Source organism: Thalassophryne amazonica, chromosome 12, assembly GCF_902500255.1.
Source record: "Thalassophryne amazonica chromosome 12, fThaAma1.1, whole genome shotgun sequence".
NCBI lineage: Eukaryota > Metazoa > Chordata > Actinopteri > Batrachoidiformes > Batrachoididae > Thalassophryne > Thalassophryne amazonica.
In genome coordinates, this window is record NC_047114.1 from 62,103,584 (window position 1) to 62,112,325 (window position 8,742).

The 8,742-nt window shown below is 40.1% G+C and overlaps 1 long non-coding RNA gene across 1 annotated transcript; it reads right to left on the minus strand.

The window, feature by feature from the left end:
• Positions 1–755: 755 nt before the first annotated feature.
• LOC117522341 lies at positions 756–7,020 on the minus strand. The gene is made up of 3 exons (XR_004564201.1): positions 7,010–7,020; positions 6,959–6,961; positions 756–913 (listed from the first exon to the last, which is right to left on the minus strand). It is a non-coding gene; the product is annotated as an uncharacterized LOC117522341 (long non-coding RNA).
• Positions 7,021–8,742: the final 1,722 nt, after the last annotated feature.

An 8,742-nucleotide genomic window follows, 5' to 3' on the forward strand; every position in this document is an offset into this window, starting at 1 on the left:
CTACAAACAAACGATAGTAAAAGTTTAATCTCCTTGGCAGAGGTAATGATTGTTCAAAACTAAATACAGTACAAGCTGATTTTCTTGTAAATTTGATTGCAGGAAAACAGTGAAAGGACTTTTTGTAGTTTTATCTCCCAAAAGTGAAAATAAGCACATAATTTACTTATTGCTATTCACATTTTGTTATTTTTCTAAGTTATAGGTATGATAGATGTTCCTGAAACCTTTGCACAGTACTGAATATGGCTCGTATTTTAAGCTCTCCTTCTGGATCAGCTGGAAACAAAAACAAAATTCACACATTTTAGACTGTGTTTGGTGCTGACTTTTGTAGGCTCTTTTAATGCAATGAGAAACCTCAGTCCCACATACCCCTTTCCCTGAAAATGCCACTTAGTGACAGGACATTAATGAAATCGTTAATTTATATACGCATTTCTGAACTAATACTTTTTGAAAGAATGTAAATAGATGACTATGTAAGTGTATAGAGAGTCAGAATGAGGGGGGAGTTTTTTCAGACAGAAAAGGAGGGAAAACAGATGGAAAGAAGCAAAGGAGGGAAAGACAGATGTGTGGAAAAAGTTAATTTTTGGATTCTTCTGGACTATTTTTCTCTATTGACAGTACTCTCAGGTTCCTATGGCAACAGCCCGTGCCTGCAGCCCAGCAGGGATAGCCGCAGTAAGCGACGGGGTGGAGATTTGTGGATGCAGCACAGCAGGGGAGGCATTCTTACCTAAAAGAAAGGGGGGGAAATGCATAAATAAATAAGGACAAAACTGAGAGCTTTCACTCCATGCTGTTGTTACCCCTTGCTGCCAAAAGAAATGAGGACAAACAGCACACGAAGGAAAAAGTGGACACAAAGCAAAGATTCGTGGACTGTACAACAGGAAACGCTTAAGGTCTCCCGCGCTTCTTCCTCACTGAAACCACCTAACATGTAACATAAAACCTCTGTGCTGGTTGGAACGACTGTATCATTTTGTACATTTGCAGGTTCTTTTTCCTTTTAGTCCAAAATGGAACACCTGTCCAAACATGGAGCACTTAAACTTTCCTCTTTTCCACTGGACAATAGTCGACCGCCACACAGAGCTGCCAGCTGCCCCCCTGAGTTCAACCTCAAAGCGAGCAAGACTTCAACTGTTTTATGATTATTATTATTATTATTACTGCAGTATTTTCCTTCATTCCATATCTGTCATAAGGTCATCTACAGCTGTTTACACTTATCTGTACAAAGATAGTATTTGATAATGTCTTAGTGGGGGTGCTGAGAAGTTGAGGACCTGCCACTCAGGGAGCTAGCCGTGACCTCTCGTCCCTTTATTACCTGTGTCGTTTTTAACCTTGTACACCTTTGATGCCCATAATCATAATCACTGTGGACATAAGTTCTATTTTTGTGAATGTTGCTGACAAAGTGTCAAAGCCCTTCCTGCTCGTCCTGATATTGTAACATTAAAGTCACTTTAATGTAGGAATTAAATGATAAACTCAGTTAAAGCTACAGTGTGTCAGGTTTAGGGCCGTTAGGAGATGTGAAATGCAGCATTCATAATCATCTGTTCATTCGTATACAGATAATGAATGTTTATGAGTTCAGTGGTATGACTATTTCATGAGGTGAAAGATGGAATGTTCATGCAACGAGGCGAAACCGAGTTGAATGGTACATTCCAGCTTCCACCAAATTAAATATTCGTTCCATTGAGAGAATGAAAAAACATTCATTATTTGTTTTATATAATGACTAAAATGATCCTTGTTATTTCATAGTTTATTAATTTATACTCAACAAAAATATAAACGCAACACTTTTGGTTTTGCTCCCATTTTGTATGAGATGAACTCAAAGATCTAAAACTTTTTCCACATACACAATATCACCATTTCCCTCAAATATTGTTCACAAACCAGTCTAAATCTGTGATAGTGAGCACTTCTCCTTTGCTGAGATAATCCATCCCACCTCACAGGTGTGCCATACCAAGATGCTGATTAGACACCATGATTAGTGCACAGGTGTGCCTTAGACTGCCCACAATAAAAGGCCACTCTGAAAGGTGCAGTTTTGTTTTATTGGGGGGGGATACCAGTCAGTATCTGGTGTGACCACCATTTGCCTCATGCAGTGCAACACATCTTCTTCGCATAGAGTTGATCAGGTTGTCAATTGTGGCCTGTGGAATGTTGGTCCACTCCTCTTCAATGGCTGTGCGAAGTTGCGACGACGAACTGGAGTCAGGTCGAGACCCCGATGAGGACAACGAGCATGCAGATGAGCTTCCCTGAGACGGTTTCTGACAGTTTGTGCAGAAATTCTTTGGTTATGCAAACCGATTGTTTCAGCAGCTGTCCGAGTGGCTGGTCTCAGACGATCTTGGAGGTGAACATGCTGGATGTGGAGGTCCTGGGCTGGTGTGGTTACACGTGGTCTGCGGTTGTGAGGCTGGTTGGATGTACTGCCAAATTCCCTGAAACGCCTTTGGAGACAGCTTATGGTAGAGAAATGAACATTCAATACACAAGCAACAGCTCTGGTTGACATTCCTGCTGTCAGCATGCCAATTGCACGCTCCCTCAAATCTTGCGACATCTGTGGCATTGTGCTGTGTGATAAAACTGCACCTTTCAGAGTGGCCTTTTATTGTGGGCAGTCTAAGGCACACCTGTGCACTAATCATGGTGTCTAATCAGCATCTTGATATGGCACACCTGTGAGGTGGGATGGATTATCTCAGCAAAAGAAAAGTGCTCACTATCACAGATTTAGACTGGTTTGTGAACAATATTTGAGGGAAATGGTGATATTGTGTATGTGGAAAAAGTTTTAGATCTTTGAGTTCATCTCAAACAAAATGGGAGCAAAACCAAAAGTGTTGCGTTTATAATTTTATTGAGTGTATTAACAATAGAAAAGGGACAATGTAGTCCATGATGCCGTCCACTGACTCTGCCATGTTTAGCTAAACGCCACCCCGGTAGTGTGAGTATGTGCGGTGGTCAGGACGTGCAATAGCACATTTCATATAGCACCAAAATTACACACTAAAACAGAACTATTGCACAGTCAATGAAACACAATGGCAAATGGTATGAATAATCCATGTCATGTGATATACAAGCCACCATTCAAATGACAAGGATCCACTCAGCCATTATATAATGTACAATTACTTGCAACAATGTGTTTTCAGAAGCTTAGAATGAGCCCTTCATATCTACATGGGAGTGGGCCCACTCATAGAGGCCACCATGTTGATACAGTAGCCTAAATGGGACATGCATACACCATTTTTGTTTCAAATTTTTCACCACGACTAGAAGAAAAAAGAACAGAAGTCAGTAGTAGAATCATACATATTGTTTACCACAAGACTAGGCATGGGAGCCTGAATTCACAAAAATGCAAATGGAAGTAATATCGTGACTGACGCCATAATGCAATCTGCAACCACACCACTAGATGGCATTAATCCTACACACTGTAGCTTTAAAGATCAATTTCATTATTGGGGTTTAGTGGTTGTTGTGTGTGTGCGTGCATGTGATTTTCATTTATTTGTCAGTCCTTTATCCACGTTTTTCTTTCTGTCATGTAAAGTCAGTGATCTATTTTTTTAATTTAAGAAAGATTAGGAAAACATAAAAACAAACCAGAAAAGAATTGTTTCTCCGTCTTGTCTTTGCCTATATGAGAAAATGTACAAAAGATATATTACTAGTCCATGAGTCACTCAGCTCAGTTTTGTCCAGTTGGATACATTATATGTGGTTTTAAGAATGTAATAAATGGTTCTTTTCCTTTGGAACTGTTTTATTGTGTCTTGTGTTTTTAATAAATTAATAAAAATATAATAAGACAATATGAATCTGAAACTGAGTTTCATTTTGGAATGCATGTGAAGTCTGCCCATTAAATTTTGTTTGTTTTAAAGCTATACGGCCTTTCAAATTTCACAAAACTGAGAAAATTTAGTTTCTATCAAAATCCAAGCATTATAATGTAGGTTTATTTTTGTAACATGTTGCAAATTTACAGGTTTTTTTTTTTAATGAAGACATACAGTATTTATCTGGGAGGGAATCTCATAGCAAATATTGTCTTTTCCTTCATCACTGTCATGCAGACTAACTACAGGAGGAAGCATGTGTGTGCGTATGTGAGGCTTTGAGATTACTTGTGGCTCATCTTACGTTAACATCCAAAAGATTTCTTGTAAATCCCTTCAAACTACCAAATGTTAGTCATAGCATCTGATGTCTTGAACTTCTCCCCGTCAGGGGTTGAAATTCTAAATTGTTTCCGGACGGCATACATTTTGATCATATTGGCAATATCATGTTATGAATACCTTATATAACTGCAAAGGAACAAAATTATAGTGTGACAAAGAAAATTCTTTTTATGGCTTAAACCTTAAAAAAAACTGCAGTGGCACAATGCCTTTAAATCATTCATCTGTAATTTTTCTGACCCACCTCTTGTTAAATCAAATTATTTTTTGTACTCTTTGAACATTGCTACCATTACTCATATCAATAATCTGCTGGTTGAAATGGCTTAATAAATACAAGGTCAAATTTCTTATACAGACAATATTTTGCAGTGCATTCACTGTCAATCAAAGGCAGGCAGTTCCAACATAATGAGGGCTAATGGATAAATTAAAGCTACAAAACGGATAATATGAGTTAAGGTTAGTGTGTCACTTTTTGGAGTAAACAAAATGTACGAATACATGATTTGTGTCTGTGTGTTCAAGTAACAAAAATCTATCATGGTTCACAGTTCTGGTGTTCACATTTTGATTCTTGAGGGGTGTGTCATTCTGCACAAACTTTCACTCACACGATGTCACTCAAGTGGATGTGAGGCAATTCATAGGTTGCTGTCTTTATTCCAAGACTTTGGAAGAGATTTGAACAGTATTATCAAATTCTGGGCCCTGGCAGCAGATACCACCTGAAACTCTTCTGTCCTTTGTGATTCCTTCAAGGCATTATCTGAACAGACCAAGATAGATCTAGCTCCTCTCAACCTGCCCTCAAACTGAGACAACCTGGTGGCCTTACCCACAAAGATAGATCAGTACTACATGAATGAAAGTTAGAACATCTATGTACCACTCTGGGCTGTTGGTAGTGCTCACATTCCCCAGGGCCCCCCACAGCAACACCCACTGATATCTATATAACACTGGATCACTCATTGGCCAATATTTTTGAAGCAAATCGGCCGCCATATTACCACTCCGATGTCCCGCTCCTGAACGCTCTTTTCTATTGATGTTTAATGAGGCGCACGCAACTTTATTCTTTGTAATTTTGTTAAAAAATACCTTCATGTGCAGTTATAAACTGCACAAATCGCCAGATCAAAGGCTGGTGATGAACATTTCACCTGTATGATTGAAATGGGAAGCTTGTAACATACATCAACTAGTGATGCATCCTGGACACATCATCAGTGATGTTACCCGAAACCAGTGTTTCGGGTGATACGCATTTGTGAGGTCCAACCACAGCACGACTAGGTCAGCTTTGTTCTCTCTGGCTTCCCTTATCAGCTGGGTGACTGCCCCGTTGTGTTCCAGACACTCTGGTATCTTCGGGATCCCTCCTTTCTGGATTGAGGTGTCGATGTAGGAGTTCCTCAAGAGGTAGTCTGTCAGACGCCTGGCGACAATGCTGAAGAATAGTTTCCCTTCAACACTGAGCAGGGAGATGGATCTAAACTGGTCGATGTTCTTAGACTTTTCTTCTTTTGGAATCCATACCTCTTCTGCAAACCGCCACTGTTCAGCAACCTTTCCTCTCCTCCAGATCACCTTCAGGATCCTCCAGAGCCTGTGGAGTAACTTTGGGCAGTTCTTGTACACCTTATAAAGTACCCCACTAGGTCCTGGGGCTGAGCTTGATCTTGTCTTCTTGACCACATCTTGGATCTCCTTCCAGCTGGGCTCCCTCCCATCAAAGTCCAGCGTTGGTACAGGTGGGTCAGTCAAGGCCTGGCAGTGGCCCAGCTCTTGCTCCCTGCATGTATCTGCGAGGGTTGCAGCCAGGTGGTGGTCAATCTCTGCTTTGGTGCAGGTAAGTTGGCCGCTGTGCTTCTGCCCCAGCAGCTGTTTTGTAAACCCAAACGGATTTGCTAGAAAGGCAGTGCGCATCCTGGCTCTTTCCTTCCTCCTCCTCCTATGCCACTCAGCCCTCCTCAAGGTCAAGAGCTTCTTATGGAGTATGCGCCGCAGCTCTGCCAGAGGTCCCCTCTCCTCCTCATTTGCCTACTTGAACCGCCACTTCAGGACCTTCAATTCCTGCCTGAGCAGATGGATCTTGTTTGCTCGGTTGCTCTTGGTATAGGGAAGCTTTACCACCTTCTTCTCCTCCAGGCCGAATCTCTCAGTTGCTAAGCTGATGATGATGGTAGTCATGGTCTGGAGACGTCGATCGACTTCCTCCTTGGCTGTTGTTCCAAGATGGAATTGATGTCTTCATCAAACTGGCACCATTCCTGCTCCTTGTTTGCTTGGGGCCATTTAACCCGACGATGTTCTGGTACACGTAGGTTTTTGCACACTTCCAGAGCTTTAATTCATTTGAAAGCTTGTCTCTTAGTCTTGTCCATCCAAATTGGAAGTCCCAAAAACCAGTTTTATTTGTTATTATCTATCGTCCACCTGGTCGTTACTGTGAGTTTCTCTGTGAATTTTCAGACCTTTTGTCTGACTTAGTGCTTAGCTCAGATAAGATAATTATAGTGGGCGATTTTAACATCCACACAGATGCTGAGAATGACAGCCTCAACACTGCATTTAATCTATTATTAGACTCTATTGGCTTTGCTCAAAAAGTAAATGAGTCCACCCACCACTTTAATCATATCTTAGATCTTGTTCTGACTTATGGTATGGAAATAGAAGACTTAACAGTATTCCCTGAAAACTCCCTTCTGTCTGATCATTTCTTAATAACATTTACATTTACTCTGATGGACTACCCAGCAGTGGGGAATAAGTTTCATTACACTAGAAGTCTTTCAGAAAGCGCTGTAACTAGGTTTAAGGATATGATTCCTTCTTTATGTTCTCTAATGCCATATACCAACACAGTGCAGAGTAGCTACCTAAACTCTGTAAGTGAGATAGAGTATCTCGTCAATAGTTTTACATCCTCATTGAAGACAACTTTGGATGCTGTAGCTCCTCTGAAAAAGAGAGCTTTAAATCAGAAGTGTCTGACTCCGTGGTATAACTCACAAACTCGTAGCTTAAAGCAGATAACCCGTAAGTTGGAGAGGAAATGGCGTCTCACTAATTTAGAAGATCTTCACTTAGCCTGGAAAAAGAGTCTGTTGCTCTATAAAAAAGCCCTCCGTAAAGCTAGGACATCTTTCTACTCATCATTAATTGAAGAAAATAAGAACAACCCCAGGTTTCTTTTCAGCACTGTAGCCAGGCTGACAAAGAGTCAGAGCTCTATTGAGCTGAGTATTCCATTAACTTTAACTAGTAATGACTTCATGACTTTCTTTGCTAACAAAATTTTAACTATTAGAGAAAAAATTACTCATAACCATCCCAAAGACGTATCGTTATCTTTGGCTGCTTTCAGTGATGCCGGTATTTGGTTAGACTCTTTCTCTCCGATTGTTCTGTCTGAGTTATTTTCATTAGTTACTTCATCCAAACCATCAACATGTTTATTAGACCCCATTCCTACCAGGCTGCTCAAGGAAGCCCTACCATTATTTAATGCTTCGATCTTAAATATGATCAATCTATCTTTGTTAGTTGGCTATGTACCACAGGCTTTTAAGGTGGCAGTAATTAAACCATTACTTAAAAAGCCATCACTTGACCCAGCTATCTTAGCTAATTATAGGCCAATCTCCAACCTTCCTTTTCTCTCAAAAATTCTTGAAAGGGTAGTTGTAAAACAGCTAACTGATCATCTGCAGAGGAATGGTCTATTTGAAGAGTTTCAGTCAGGTTTTAGAATTCATCATAGTACAGAAACAGCATTAGTGAAGGTTACAAATGATCTTCTTATGGCCTCGGACAGTGGACTCATCTCTGTGCTTGTTCTGTTAGACCTCAGTGCTGCTTTTGATACTGTTGACCATAAAATTTTATTACAGAGATTAGAGCACTGCGCTGCGGTGGTTTGAATCATATTTGTCTAATAGATTACAATTTGTTCATGTAAATGGGGAATCTTCTTCACAGACTAAAGTTAATTATGGAGTTCCACAAGGTTCTGTGCTAGGACCAATTTTATTCACTTTATACATGCTCCCCTTAGGCAGTATTATTAGACGGTATTGCTTAAATTTTAATTGTTACGCAGATGATACCCAGCTTTATCTATCCATGAAGCCAGAGGACACACACCAATTAGCTAAACTGCAGGATTGTCTTACAGACATAAAGACATGGATGACCTCTAATTTCCTGCTTTTAAACTCAGATAAAACTGAAGTTATTGTACTTGGCCCCACAAATCTTAGAAACATGGTGTCTAACCAGATCCTTACTCTGGATGGCATTACCCTGACCTCTAGTAATACTGTGAGAAATCTTGGAGTCATTTTTGATCAGGATATGTCATTCAAAGCGCATATTAAACAAATATGTAGGACTGCTTTTTTGCATTTACGCAATATCTCTAAAATCAGAAAGGTCTTGTCTCAGTGATGCTGAAAAACTAATTCATGCATTTATTTCCTCT